The sequence below is a fragment of the Anolis sagrei genome, chromosome 3 (genome assembly GCF_037176765.1).
Source record: "Anolis sagrei isolate rAnoSag1 chromosome 3, rAnoSag1.mat, whole genome shotgun sequence".
In the NCBI taxonomy this organism is placed as follows: domain Eukaryota; kingdom Metazoa; phylum Chordata; class Lepidosauria; order Squamata; family Dactyloidae; genus Anolis; species Anolis sagrei.
This window is the reverse complement of record NC_090023.1, coordinates 108144494-108158572: the sequence shown is the minus strand read 5'-3', so window position 1 is coordinate 108158572 and position 14079 is coordinate 108144494. Positions and strand designations below refer to the sequence as shown.

Genomic DNA, 14079 nt, shown 5'->3' with positions numbered 1-14079 from the left:
TATTCCCTGGAATTGCCCCAAGGACAAAATTACCTTTTCATCAGGCTCGAAAATGAGGTTAATATGACAGTTACGAGGCCTTGAGAAGCTTTCTGATAATAAAGCTTCTCAAAGTGTTTTTTTTTTTCAAGTTCAGCCCATAACTATATAAGGTACAGTGCTTGATTTTGAACCAATTTAGTTATAATGAAGTTGTCTAGTACCCGGACATGGTTAGTAATTTGTAGTACATGGAAAGTATATGGTACAGTAGGCTCTCAGTTAACTAGCACCCATGTGTTTGATAGATACCAGATAAATTGAGTTTCTGATTGTTTGAGAGTTAGTACGTATTAAATCACAAGCTAACAAATACTAACATAGGAAAAGTGGCTAATGCTCAGTGTCAAACCACTTTTCTCATATGCAGCCCCACTCCACCATTTCTGCCTACGGCACATCCAACTTAGTGGAGTCATGGTGCCAGCACTACAAAGGGGATTTTCCTCAGTCCTGAAAACAATACTGTCTGTATTGATTTATTATATATTAATTTATATCCTATCTTTTCCCAAAGCTTGGCACTCAAGGGTAAATACTGCAGGATTATCTAATGGTATTCCTTCATTATATCAAAACTTGAAAACTTTGGCAACAGTAAAAGGCTTCTGAATGCCACCCATATACACAATTTTGTTCTCAACTATGTGCAATGTTTACAGAGGACCCTGTAGAAAATGCTTCAGTTGTACTCTACAAAAAGGAAAATCAGCCTATTTAGCAAGCCTTGAAAATGCTGTATATTTTTTTTATACCTATTTGATATATCTTCTAGCCTAAGTATCGGGTGATGCCCATTTAAGTTAGTAATTGTTTGTTTTTAGTTTCTACAAATGATGCTACAATTCCAAACATCATGGGTCACTTCTCTCCAAATCCCACCAGTATTTATAGTTGGTCATGTTGGTCATGTGTGTCATGTTTGGTTGAGATCCATTATGCACAGTGCTCTCTGGATGAGGGTGAACTACAACTCTCAAAGTCATGGGTCAATTCCCTCAAAAACCTGCCCATAGTTAAAGTTGATCATGTTGGTTATGTGTGCCAAGTGTGGTCCAGATCCATTATTGGTTGGCTGTACAGTGCTCTCTGGATATGGATGAACTACAACTCCCAAAATCGGGGGTCAAATCCCTTCAAATCCCGCCAATACTTATAGTAGGCCACACTGGTTATGTGTGTCAAGTTCGGTCCAAATCCATCGTCAGTTAAGTGCACAGTGCTCTCTGGATGCGGGTGAACTATAACTCGCAAGTTATGAACAAAATAGATTCTATAGGTTTGTTTTTAAGTTGAGTTTGTATGTAAGTTGGAACAGGTGCATTTTAAGTGTAACTTCAGCCATCTATCTACCTACTTATTTATTTATTTATTTACTGCATTTGTTGACCGCCGTTCTCAGCCCTAGGGCGACTCATGGCGGTGTACAACATATAAAAAGACAATTTACAATGAAAGCAATATCATAAACAACAATAACAACATCACTATTAATAATACCATTACACTAAATCATTCACGACGTCTCATCATAGAATCACAATCCAATCTCGTTATCCATATTCCGTTCCACTCATCATTGCTAATTTGTTGTAGCACTTAGTTAAACGCCTTCTCAAACAACCACGTCTTTAGGTTCTTGGATAGCATTGTTGTTGTTCATTCGTTCAGTCGTCTCCGACTCTTCGTGACCTCATGGACCAGCCCACGCCAGAGCTCCCTGTCAGCCGTTACCACCCCCAGCTCCCTCAAGGTCAGTCCAGTCACTTCAAGGATGCCATCCATCCATCTTGCCCTTGGTCAGCCCCTCTTCCTTTTGCCTTCCACTTTCCCCAGCATAATTGTCTTCTCTAGGCTTTCCTGTCTCCTCATGATGTGGCCAAAGTACTTCAACTTTGTCTCTAGTATCTTTCCCTCCAGTGAGCAGTCGGGCTTTATTTCCTGGAGGATGGACTGGTTGGATCTTCTCGCAGTCCAAGGCACTCTCAGCACTTTCCTCCAGCACCACAGCTCAAAAGCATCGATCTTCCTTCGCTCAGCCTTCCCTAAGGTCCAGCTCTCACATCCGTAGGTGACTACAGGGAATACCATGGCTTTGACTAGGCGGATCTTTGTTGCCAGTCTGATGTCTCTACTCTTTACTATTTTATCGAGACTGGACATTGCTCTCCTCCCAAGAAGTAAGCGTCTTCTGATTTCCTGGCCACAGTCTGCATCTGCAGTAATCTTTGCACCTAGAAATACAAAGTCTGTCACGGCCTCCACGGTTTCTCCCTCTATTTTCCAGTTGTCAATCATTCTTGTTGCCATAATCTTGGTTTTTTTGACGTTTAGCTGCAACCCGGCTTTTGCGCTTTCTTCTTTCACCTTGATTAGAAGGCTCCTCAGCTCTTCCTCGCTTTCGGCCATCAGAGTGGTGTCATCTGCATATCTGAGGTTGTTAATGTTTCTTCCAGCAATTTTCACCCCAGCTTTGCATTCATCCAGCCCCGCACATCGCATGATGTGTTCTGCATACAAGTTAAAAAGGTTGGGTGAGAGGATGCAGCCTTGCCGTACGCCTTTCCCAATCTGGAACCAGTCTGTTGTTCCGTGGTCAGTTCTTACTGTTGCTACTTGGTCCTTGTACAGATTCCTCAGGAGAGAGACAAGGTGGCTTGGGATGCCCATCCCACTAAGAACTTGCCACAATTTATTATGATCTACACAGTCAAAGGCTTTAGAATAGTCAATGAAGCAGAAGTAGATGTTTTTCTGAAACTCCCTGCCTTTCTCCATTATCCAGCGGATATTGGCAATTTGGTCTCTCGTTCCTCTGCCTTTTCTAAACCCAGCTTGAACATCTGGCAACTCGCGCTCCATGTATTGCTGGAGTCTTCCTTGCAGGATCTTGAGCATTACCTTACTGGCATGAGAAATAAGGGCCACTGTACGGAAGTTTGAGCAGTCTTTCGCATTTCCCTTTTTTGGTATGGGGATATAAGTTGATTTTTTCCAGTCTGATGGCCATTCTTGTGTTTTCCATATTTGCTGGCAAATGGCATGCATCACCTTGACAGCATCATCTTTTAAGATTTTAAACAGTTCAGCTGGGATCCCGTCGTCTCCTGCTGCCTTGTTGTTAGCAATGCTTCTTAAGGCCCATTCAACCTCACTCCTCAGGATGTCTGGTTCTAACTCATTCACCACACCATCAAAACTATCCTCAATATTATTATCTTTCCTATACAGATCTTCTGTATAGTCTCGCCACCTTCTCTTGATCTCTTCAGCTTCTGTTAGGTCCCTGCCATCTTTGTTTCTTATCATACCAATTTTTGCCTGAAATTTACCTCCAATGTTTCTAATTTTCTGGAAGAGGTCTCTTGTCCTTCCTATTCTGTTGTCTTCTTCCACTTCCATGCATTGCTTATTTAAAAATAGTTCCTTATCTCTTCTGGCTAACCTCTGGAATTGCGCATTTAACTGGGCATATCTCCCCTTATCCCTGTTTCCTTTTTCTTTCCTCCTTTCTTGGGCTACTTCCAGTGTCTCAGCAGACAACCATTTTGCCTTCTTGGTTTTCTTTTTCTTTGGGATGTACTTTGTTGCCGCCTCCTGAACAATGTCGCGAACGTCTGTCCATAGTTCTTCTGGGACTCTGTTTATTAAATCTAGTCCTTCAAATCTGTTCTTCACTTCCACTGTATATTCGCTAGGAATGTTAGTGAGATCATATCTTACTGGTCTGTGTATTTTCCCTGATCTCTTTAGTTTTATTCTAAACTGAGCAATAAGAAGTTCGTGATCTGAGCTACAGTCAGCCCCAGGTCTTGTTTTTACCGACTGGATGGATGTCCGCCACCTTTGGCTGCAAAGGATGTAGTCAATCTGATTTCGGTGTTGACCATCTGGAGAGGTCCATGTGTAAAGCCGTCTTTTAGGTTGTTGGAAGAGAGTGTTTGTTATACACAGCGAGTTTTCCTGGCAAAATTCTATCAGCCTGCGTCCTGCTTCATTTTGTTCTCCCAGACCATGCTTGCCTGTGATCCCTGTTGTCATTTGACTTCCCACCTTGGCATTCCAGTCTCCTGTAATGAAAATAATGTCTCTTTTTGGTGTATTGTCCAGTAGGTCCTGCAGATCCTCATAGAACTGATCTACTTCTGCTTCTTCAGCAGCTGTGGTTGGGGCATATATTTGGATCACTGTAATGTTGAAAGGCTTTCCTTGCACTCGAATTGAGATCATTCTGTCATTTTTTGGGTTGTATCCAAGCACCGCTTTAGCGAATTTCTTATTAATTATGAAGGCTACTCCATTTCTTCGATGTTCCTCTTGTCCGCAGTAGTAGATCTGGTGGTCATCTGATGTGAAGTGGCCCATTCCAGTCCATTTCAGTTCGCTGACCCCCAGAATGTCTATCTTTAGTCTTGACATCTCACCAATAACAACATCCAATTTGCCCTGGCTCATAGATCTTACATTCCAGGTTCCTATGGTGTGTTGATCTTTAGAGCATCGGATTCGTCGTTCACCTCCAGTACCGTTGGCCGCTAGCCTTCCTTTCGGCTTTGAGCTAGCTGCGTCATCACATCTGGGGCTAGTTGAACTTATCCTCTGCTCCTCCCCAGTAGCATTTTGGCCATCTTCCGACCTGGGAGTCCCATCTTCCAATGGCATACCGACATATCTCTGGTTGTACTGGTCCATTTAGTTTTCTTGGCAAGGATACTGGAGTGGTTTGCCATTGCCTTCCCCAGGGATCACGCTTGGTCTGACCTCTCTGCCACAACCGTCCCGTCTTGGGTGTCCCTTCACGGTTTCGCTCATGACATCATTGAGGTGCTCAAGCTCCAGCGCCCCGACAAGGCGGTGATCCTTTGCTGGAGTTGGATAGCATAGGGAAGGCTTAACACCCATGTGGTGTTTGTGTTGCTGTCTGTGCCCCTGTTCAGAAGATTGCACGGCACTTTCTATCCCTGTGATATTTGGATTTTGGAAGATTTGGCTTCTTGTGGAAACAAGGATTGTTAATAAAGCTTCAGTGGAAAACTTTCCCCCCTGAGAACTCTTTCAGGAGTGAATTGTCCATCCAAGAGGTAGATTTCTCTCACTTCCTGTTTTCCTGCCTCCGTTTGTAACTATGAGTCATTTGTAAGTCAGATGTTTGTAACTTGGGGACAGCCTGTACCTGAGATCACATAAAATGTCTCTTGTGGAAAGGGTCATGAGTGGAAAAGTTTAAGACGCCTTGGCATTGATAATTCTAACTGATTGGATTGTATTTCAACTGTTTGTAACCTTTTCATGTTTTCATATCCTATTTTGTTTTTGAACCCACGATGCAAAGATGACCTGCCTATTGTTGCAACTTGGTAGGTGAAAAAACAACAATACTTGGTTCTGCATTTGAATTTATTAAATGAACATTCCACAGTGATCTCCTTTCCATATTGAGCCTCTTCTTCCCCCAAAACTGGGGAGTCCTGTTGGAAAAGGATATGCAAATAATTGTCAGAGTACAGTAGATGTGGGTTAACTTTTAAATGCTTCTGTCTAGTATGCACTGTCTATCCAATTTGCGTTGCTTCTGTTCACCCATCATCATTTTGTATCTATGGATGTTCCGTACCCATGGATGTACACAGACATTTTCCCCCACTTGATAGAATAGGAAGGGTTTCCAAATGATCAGCATTTTCAGTAAAACTATGTACCAGAAGTTAAAAAGATAGAGCAACCTTGTTAGAAAATTGTTTTGTAATTAATCTCATGCCAGATCTGCCAGGACACACCAAATTCTGCAATCCTGTACTTCTCACATGCACCCTGGAGGCAGGATTGTTGGAATCGAATGCTGGCAACTCTGGGAATAAATGATGCATGCAAGTTACTCAAAGGTCGTATTGTGAACCTCAATTATCTGTCTGGGGGAAGGGAGAATGAGGATTCTGATTTACTGTTTTCTTCCATTACATCTGTTTGGGAACCAATCCAAAAGCATTCAGATTGTTTTAAAAAACCAAATCAAATTAGAATGAAATTAGTTTATAGCTTGGTTGCTGTTTCAGATTATGTTTATTATCTCATCAAGATACAAGCGCTAAAACCAAGAAAAATGTCAAACACACATTTAAGTGTTTTAAAATCAGTGATCAGATTTGGCCAGATTTCTAAACCATAGTCAAGTATTAGGTGGAAAGTCTTTTCTTCCTGCTTTTTACTCCTCAAACATAGTCAGAGGAAGGGCTGGAAACATCTGCTTTTGTGCTCTTGCTTTCAAAGCAAGAATTGTAGTGAACTATGATTTATCCAGATAAGTCTGTTCAGAAACCATGGTTTGATTCTGGCATCCTGGCATCAACCACACCTTAAGCCAGTGGGCAGGTGTAGGGATTCGGGAGGGCCATTTTCAGCTTCACTGCTGGTTGCTTCCATTGCTGTTTGTAGGTCAAACCAGGATTCCTAGAAACTATTTTCAATCAGTTTTCAGAATGACCTGGGAGAGAGGCAAACAAAACCCTCTCGATTACTGCATGAAGTCTTCAGGTGGCTTGATTCCTATTGGCAGTTTAATCGTAGATTATCTGAATGTGAGTGAATCCAGTTTTCCCCCTTCACCTGAATTAGAGAGTGAGACAGGAGAGAGCTTAAGTCTGAAGGGTTTGTGCCTGTTTTGATAGTTCCCTGGGTTAGGTGATCTTCTGTGGGCCATCCACATGTTGTACGGCAGTTCTCACCATAGGTTATTGGGCACTGTTTTGAGTTTGAATAATTGTTTTATATGCTTGTTGTTTTATTTTTATTGTATTGTGTGGTTATTTTTTTGTGTTGTTCCATGCACATTGTGCCATATGTAAGCTAACCCAAGTCTCTTCAGGGAGATGGGGGGGGGGGTACAAAAATCAAGGTATTATTATTATTATTATTATTATTATTATTCTGACACAAAAACACAGCATGTCACAGCAAACGAGATCTATATGCTGGATTTTGTATCACAAAATCATAAGTCGATCACTTCCCAAGCATCTAGGACTGTGTAATGTATTTTTGAATGATTATGATTATGATTATGATTATGATTATTTATTATCCAGTTTTCTCCCTCTTAGCTCTCAAAACTTATCAAGATGTAGGTAATATCAGGTAACTGTGGTGAATGCAGCATTGGCTCCAGCAGGCAAACGCATCCTCCGCCTGGTATTATAAAAAGCAGATGCTATCCATACAATGTCCCTTCTATCATACATACAATCTGTGCCATACATCCAGACATCTATTCCAAACAGTCAAAACTAGGCCATTACCCAGAGGACATTTTCTTTGACTGATGCTAAATTGTGGAATAACTATCCAGAAGAGATTTGTCAGCATGATATACTATGTTCAACTTAATTCAGCCCCATCTAGCATTCATAAACAAATTATTTTTAAATTAGGTCTTTAAAAATATTTATTAATAGGTTTTAGAATGTATTGGTTTTATATGCTCTGGACCTTAGAGAAGGCTGAGCGAAGGAAGATCGATGCTTTTGAACTGTGGTGTTGGAGGAAAGTTCTGAGAGTGCCTTGGACTGCGAGAAGATCCAACCAGTCCATCCTCCAGGAAATAAAGCCCGATTGCTCACTGGAGGGAAGGATACTAGAGACAAAGTTGAAGTACTTTGGCCACATCATGAGGAGACAGCAAAGCCTGGAGAAGACAATTATGCTGGGGAAGGTGGAAGGTAAAAGGAAGAGGGGCCGACCAAGGGCAAGATGGATGGATGGCATCCTTGAAGTGACTGGACTGACCTTGAAGGAGCTGGGGGTGGTGACGGCTGACAGGGAGCTCTCGTGTGGGCTGGTCCGTAAGGTCATGAAAAGTCGGAGACGACTGAACGAATGAACAACAACAATATGCTCTTTTGAGTCGCCGATAAGGCTGAGAAAGGCGGTATACAAGTATAGCAAATAAATAAATAAATAAATAAATAATGTTGAATGATTTTTTTTGTTTTGTGTTGTTCCCCACCACAATCTATAAAAAAATTATTTATTATTATAGGCAGGTATAGCCACCATTGCCATCATCTTTACCCCTAATGATTCTTCCTCTAGTCCTAATATCAACACTATAAAAAGGCACACATAATTTTAAAAAAAGCAAAGATTGTGGCAACAAGAATGATTGATAACTGGGAAATAGAGGGAGAAAACAAGGGAAGTGACAGACTTTGTATACCTAGGTGCAAAGATTACTGCAGACGCAGACTTCAGCTAGGAAATCAGGAGACACTTACTTCTTGAGAGGAGAGCAATGCCCAATCTCAATAAAATAGTGAAGAGTAGAGACATCACAGTGGCGATGAAGATCCGCATACTTAAAGCAATGGTATTCCCCATAGTCACCTACGGATGTGAGAGCTGGCCCATAGGGAAGGCTGAGAGAAGGAAGATAGATGCTTTTGAACTGTGGTGTTGGAGGAAAGTTCTGAGAGTGCCTTGGACCACGAGAAGATCCAACCAGTCCATACTTCAGGAAATAAAGCCAGACTGCTCATTGGAGGAAAGGATAGTAGAGGCCAAGATGAAGTACTTTGGCCACATCATGAGAAGAAAGGAAAGCTTAGAGAAGACAATGATGCTGGGAAAAACGGAAGGAAAAAGGAAGAGGGGCCGACCAAGGGCAAGATGGATGGATGGCATCCTTGAAGTGACTGGATTGACCTTGAAGGAGCTGGGGGTGGTGACAGCTGACAGGGAGCTCTGGCGTGGGCTGGTCCATGAGGTCACAAAGAAATGACTGAACGAATGAACAACATATATGTGTGTGTGTGTGTGTGTGTGTGTGTGTGTGTGTGTATTATTTGCAGTTACAACTAAGGCCAGTAAAAATAAAATAAAACTTCAATGAAAGAACTGCTGCCTTGGGAATAGTGAGCTAGCATGCCAGAACAAAAATGGAACAGCCTCATTGCATCAAGTAAGTGATGGGAACATGGTGCAATCTATGGCTATTGATAGGTTTTCCTGTTGATAGTAGGGAATAGGTTTATCATAGTGTGATGGCAGACCGGTAAAGGAATGTACCATATATACCTGCTTCAATGCTGACTTGTCATCTTCGTGCAATTAAGTTCTTAGAAAAGGAGGAGCTTGGGAAGGGATTAGGACTTTAAAGGAGACCTCAAAAAGCATAGAAGGAAGCCTGGCTGGCCAGATTTGGAGATTTTGCATCGGTTTCTTTGGTCTGGGATAGAGAACACATGGCCTGCTAGAAACTGATTGCAGCTCCCATCATGCCCCACTGACTATACAAATAGGAGTTGAACAAAATGAGGTGAGTCACACAGTCCCTAATCTATAGGTATCGCCTATATTTCTAATCCAAGCAGAATAGAAATATTAACCATTTCATACCTACTCCTGTTTTTCCTTTTGTTTCTTCAACATCATCCAGAAAGGAAAACAGCACATCCAGCTGCTCTCAGGCCTGTAAATGATATTATTATTGTACAGTACATTGTACATACGGTACTATGAGGCAAGTGTATATAAACTCCCCCTCCCATTAATTTATGTATAAAAATATAGAATCTGCATCTATATCCACCATCCCTGGCTTGAAAATATCCCATGTAAAAAAATCCTAACAGCAAATCTTGATTTATCCATTATAAAAGGGATACAATTTTACTCAGCTGGTGTGCATAATGGAACTTGAAAACCCATAGATCTTGCTATCCATGGGGATTCCTGAAGCCAATCCCGTAGATACCAAGAACTCACTGTATGGAGATATTTTAACAGTCAAGTTGCTTAAATGTGAAGTATAAAGAATAATCAATTAAATGTGAACTATGTTGAAGCCAATAGTTCTCAATACATGATATTCTCCTTGGGCCAAAACACTGTCCCTGCTGGCAGTAGTGTGGAGAGAAATATGGTGACCCCTTTTCTGTCACCTGGCATGACCCTTTCCCAGGCACCAGCAAGCCGGGGATGCATTTCCTAGGATTCCTGTTGTCTACTCTGGTACGAATATACTAGATGTCAGGGAGGATATAGGGCTTTAGTGATACTCAAAACTGTGCCCCATGAAAAACTGGCAATCAGTTGCTAGTCTTTGGAGAGCTTCTGGGAAAGAAAGGAATAGTGGGCTAGCCCCATATTATTGATCATATACATTGATCACATGCCATTGTAATTCATTTTGGGTAATTCTTGCAGGTATTATAAAATAAAATAATTCCTAGAAGTATAGTAACCTGAAAAGATAACTGCTCAGTGGGCAATATCTCTTAGAAGCACCAATGATGGCCAGGGCATAAATCAACATGGCACCTATTTCTAAAGGCAAAGAAAACCTACAGATCTTTTTCTGAGCAACCAACTGAAAGCAGAGCTTGGAAATGGTCGTTTTGGACTACAGCTCCCATGATCCACAGCCAACATGGCAGTGACCCTACTGATTGAAGGAGCTTCTGCACTGACACATGAATGCAGCTAGAAACTGCACAGTAATCAGACTACTCTGCCTGGGACCAGTTTGAGTCCAGGAAGATGATTACATTGGACATGAAACTGACCTCAAACTGTCTTGTAGTCCTCTCCCAGCATTTCTGGGAGAGATGCATATCAGTGCTCCAGAGACCTAGCAGATGATAAAAGAAAGGGAAAGGGACAGAAAGGAACAGAGGTGTGAATTTCTCATGCCAGGGGGTCGATTAGTCCCCTGCTACTCTTGGGGCGCCTTTCGGCAGCTCCTGTTCAGGATTCTTCACTGGCCCACAATGCACAAAGCTGGTTTTGCCCTGTTTCTGGGATACACTGGCATGTGCTGCAGAACATTTTTTGGCTGAATCCAGTCTTTCCTGGGACTTTTAAAAATGTGCTGAAAAGCACAGCAACACTCATTGTAGATGTGTATTTTGAGGGTACCACAATCTCAAGTTGACTTCGTTGACTTAGTACTGCATTATATGGTCAGTGTAGAAGGGCCCTGAGAGATTCTTGGAACTATAGTCAAAAAAGTCATATTTTCAAGTTCTGCCTGGAAAGCCTAATAGCCATAAAAAAATATGAAGAGAGCAAAACTCACAATTGTAATTGTAAACATGCTTACTAGGAAGGACATAGTATTAACTCTGTCATAGCTTCCAGAGTTATGTACTGGACCACAACCTGAATTTTTAAGGCCAATGTTTTCACACAATAATTTTCTTTCTTAAAAAGAGCCATACACGGTATCAGGAGATTCTTCTTCCTTTTCGTGCTCCTTGCCGTCTGTCAAGATATCTTCAGTTTTCTGAGTCAGAGAAATGTTAATAAAGAGTGATTTCTTTGTTAAATGCTTCAAGCTAATAATCTGTGACAGCGGAGTTCTTTTCTGGGAACTTTCTTGCTCAAAATATTCGCTTCGGGTCACACATAGTTCAAAACATGTGACCAGTAAAACGATTCCTATTTAAAAATATAAAACATGCTTCATTGCATTGCTGGTTTTGGACAAATGGTGCATTTAATTCAAGTCCCCTTTGAATGTCATGGCAAAGTGCCTTTAGTTCTGCCTCAGCACAGTTGAAACATTTTATATGTGTGCACAAAGTTTTATTGTTAACAATATGTGAATCAGAGACCATTCCATATGACTCTTAAATTCAAGGTTCATCCTTAAATTTGCAGCAAAAATGCTGTAATTAATTTTCCTTTTCTTGTGGCTGCTTATATTGTTAACATTTTAACTATTTTTCTTCCTAAATTTTGTATTGTAATCCACATTGAGGGTCTCTGGAGGGAAAGGTGGAACAGAACTGTTTTAGTAAGTAAATAGATTGGATCACTGAACCATGCTTTCACATTCAAAGCGGGAGGGGATCTGGGAGGCGAGATCAGGATATATCTACTATGTTCTTGCTCAGCCATACTACTCACATGCTATAGTTTAGATAATACATTAAAAATTTAGAATGCCCTCCAACATTTGAAAGATGAAAAATAGGACACATGTAGACAAATAATCTGAGAATGTAGTCAAAAGGCTATCCAGGCATCAAGAGACTGAAAATTCTTGATATGGAAGAACATAAAGAAATAAATATTTTAAGTAGGAAAAAAACCCCCTAAAATGTATCTTAAGTTTGTGAAAATCCCCCCAAACCCCAAATGAGTATACTAGGAAATGAAAGAAATAAATACAAACTTTTGGAAAATCAGGTCATAGGTCCACCAGCGTAATTCCATTTGACAACTAGTATTATGTGGATATGTGATGATCTGCACCATAAAAATGGTGTAAGTGGGTCAGAGCAATTATTCATTATTGCATTAATGCACCAGGTTTCATTCAGATTTATTGAACTTCAAATTCCCACCATTCCAGGTGTCTGGAGATGATAGGAGTTGTAGTACTATAGATCTAGAGGACAGTAAGTTGTGGAAGGCTGCTTTCTCAACTTTTGCATATCATTTGCAAGATTAGCATAGTAGATGCTCTGGGATTTCAATTATCTTTATGACAATCTAGATTTTTCTACCACATCATGTCACAATAAAGTTGAATAAATGAATAAATATGAATAAACCAGTGTTAATACATTTGTTATCAGAAAAATGCCCCAGATGCCCTTGAGAGCAAAAAAATGTATAGTTTCACATTTACTCTCTTTGAGCTATTCATCATTTTAATGACCACCACAGACTTTTGTAATCTAATGCACAGTAATAAAAGTTAATAGCAATGGGTTAGAAGGATTGCTGTGAGATGTATGCAATGTAGAGATTGTTGGAGCATGCAAAGAATTAGTGAGTGTATATGTCAATTATAAAATAAGGTGTATGAAGCTGATTGGTTGGGCAATGCCTAGGAGCAAGCTGAGCCTGGGACTTTTGGATACTTGTACATTTTGTTCAGGCTTGAGCTATGCCTGTGCTCAGAAAGAAGAGAGAAGCAAAGAGAGACATAGTTTGGAGTGTGCTCCCACTTCATGAGCTGTTGAAGGGGTTTATCCACATGAATAAAAAAGACAATTTTAAATCTCTCATAAAAGGACATTATGTGAGTTGATGCAACTGATCACATTGTATATATGTTGTTCTGAACTATGAAGAGTAAACTACTTGTTCTTTATTGATAAAAAACCAGGGTTGCTGTGAGTTTTCCAGGCTATATGTCCATGTTCCAGAAGCATTTTCTCCTGACATTTCACCCACATTTATGGCAGGCATCCTCAGAGGTTGTGAGGTCTGTTGGAAATTAGGTAAGTGGGGTTTAATATGCCTGTGAAATGTCCAAGGTGGGAGAAAGAACTCTTGTCTGTTGGAGGCCAGTGTGAATGTTGCAATTGATCATCTTGATTAGTATTGAATAGCCTTGCAATCTCCTTCTGGAACATGGTCATACAGCCCAGAAAATTCACAGCAACCCCGTGATTCCAGCCATGAAAGCCCTTGACAACACAAAGGGTTAACATTTTTAGTTAAAAGTATACAAGCTTTTAAATTTTTAATAAAGTTGCATTTACCTTAAAAGGAAGAAAAACGTATATTATTAAAAGATAGTTTACAATATAACTTCCAAATCGACAGGACCAGCTCCCATTTAATTTATCAATTTCTGATAAAAGATTATCTCTATTTGGCATTTTCTGGGTCTTCCAGCAGTCTGGTATTCTTGGATCCTCTGAAGATGCCAGCTACAGATGCAGGCGAAACATCAAGAGCAAATGCTACTAGAACATAGCCAAACATCCCAGAAACCACACAAAACCTCTGTACATACCTCGTTCATGCCTACCTCTTCCACTGTGTCTCTCAGATCAATCTCTACAAATGATGACAAGTCTTTCTGTGAGAGAAACATAAAATAAGGCATTAAAAAGTTTTACAAGATCTTTGTACACGTGTGTAATGCAAATGATTCTTTCTAGAGGAAAGCAGCTGCTTTCCTTAATGCAAAACAGAGAAGCCCATGGGCTCTTATTTCATGTGTGATTAGTGACAGAGAAGTGGAAACCAGAGACATTATTCTCCTGCTGAGCTTCCAGTATAATTGTTTACTGCATGTAGTTGGAA

General features: G+C 40.6%; 1 long non-coding RNA gene across 1 annotated transcript; it reads right to left on the bottom strand.

Moving 5' to 3' along the window:
• Positions 1–5422: 5422 nt before the first annotated feature.
• On the bottom strand, positions 5423–11310 carry LOC132769976 (uncharacterized). Its single transcript, XR_009630960.2, has 3 exons — positions 11250–11310; positions 9427–9499; positions 5423–5507 (listed from the first exon to the last, which is right to left on the bottom strand). It is a non-coding gene; the product is annotated as an uncharacterized lncRNA (long non-coding RNA).
• Between the last annotated feature and the right edge of the window lie 2769 nt (positions 11311–14079).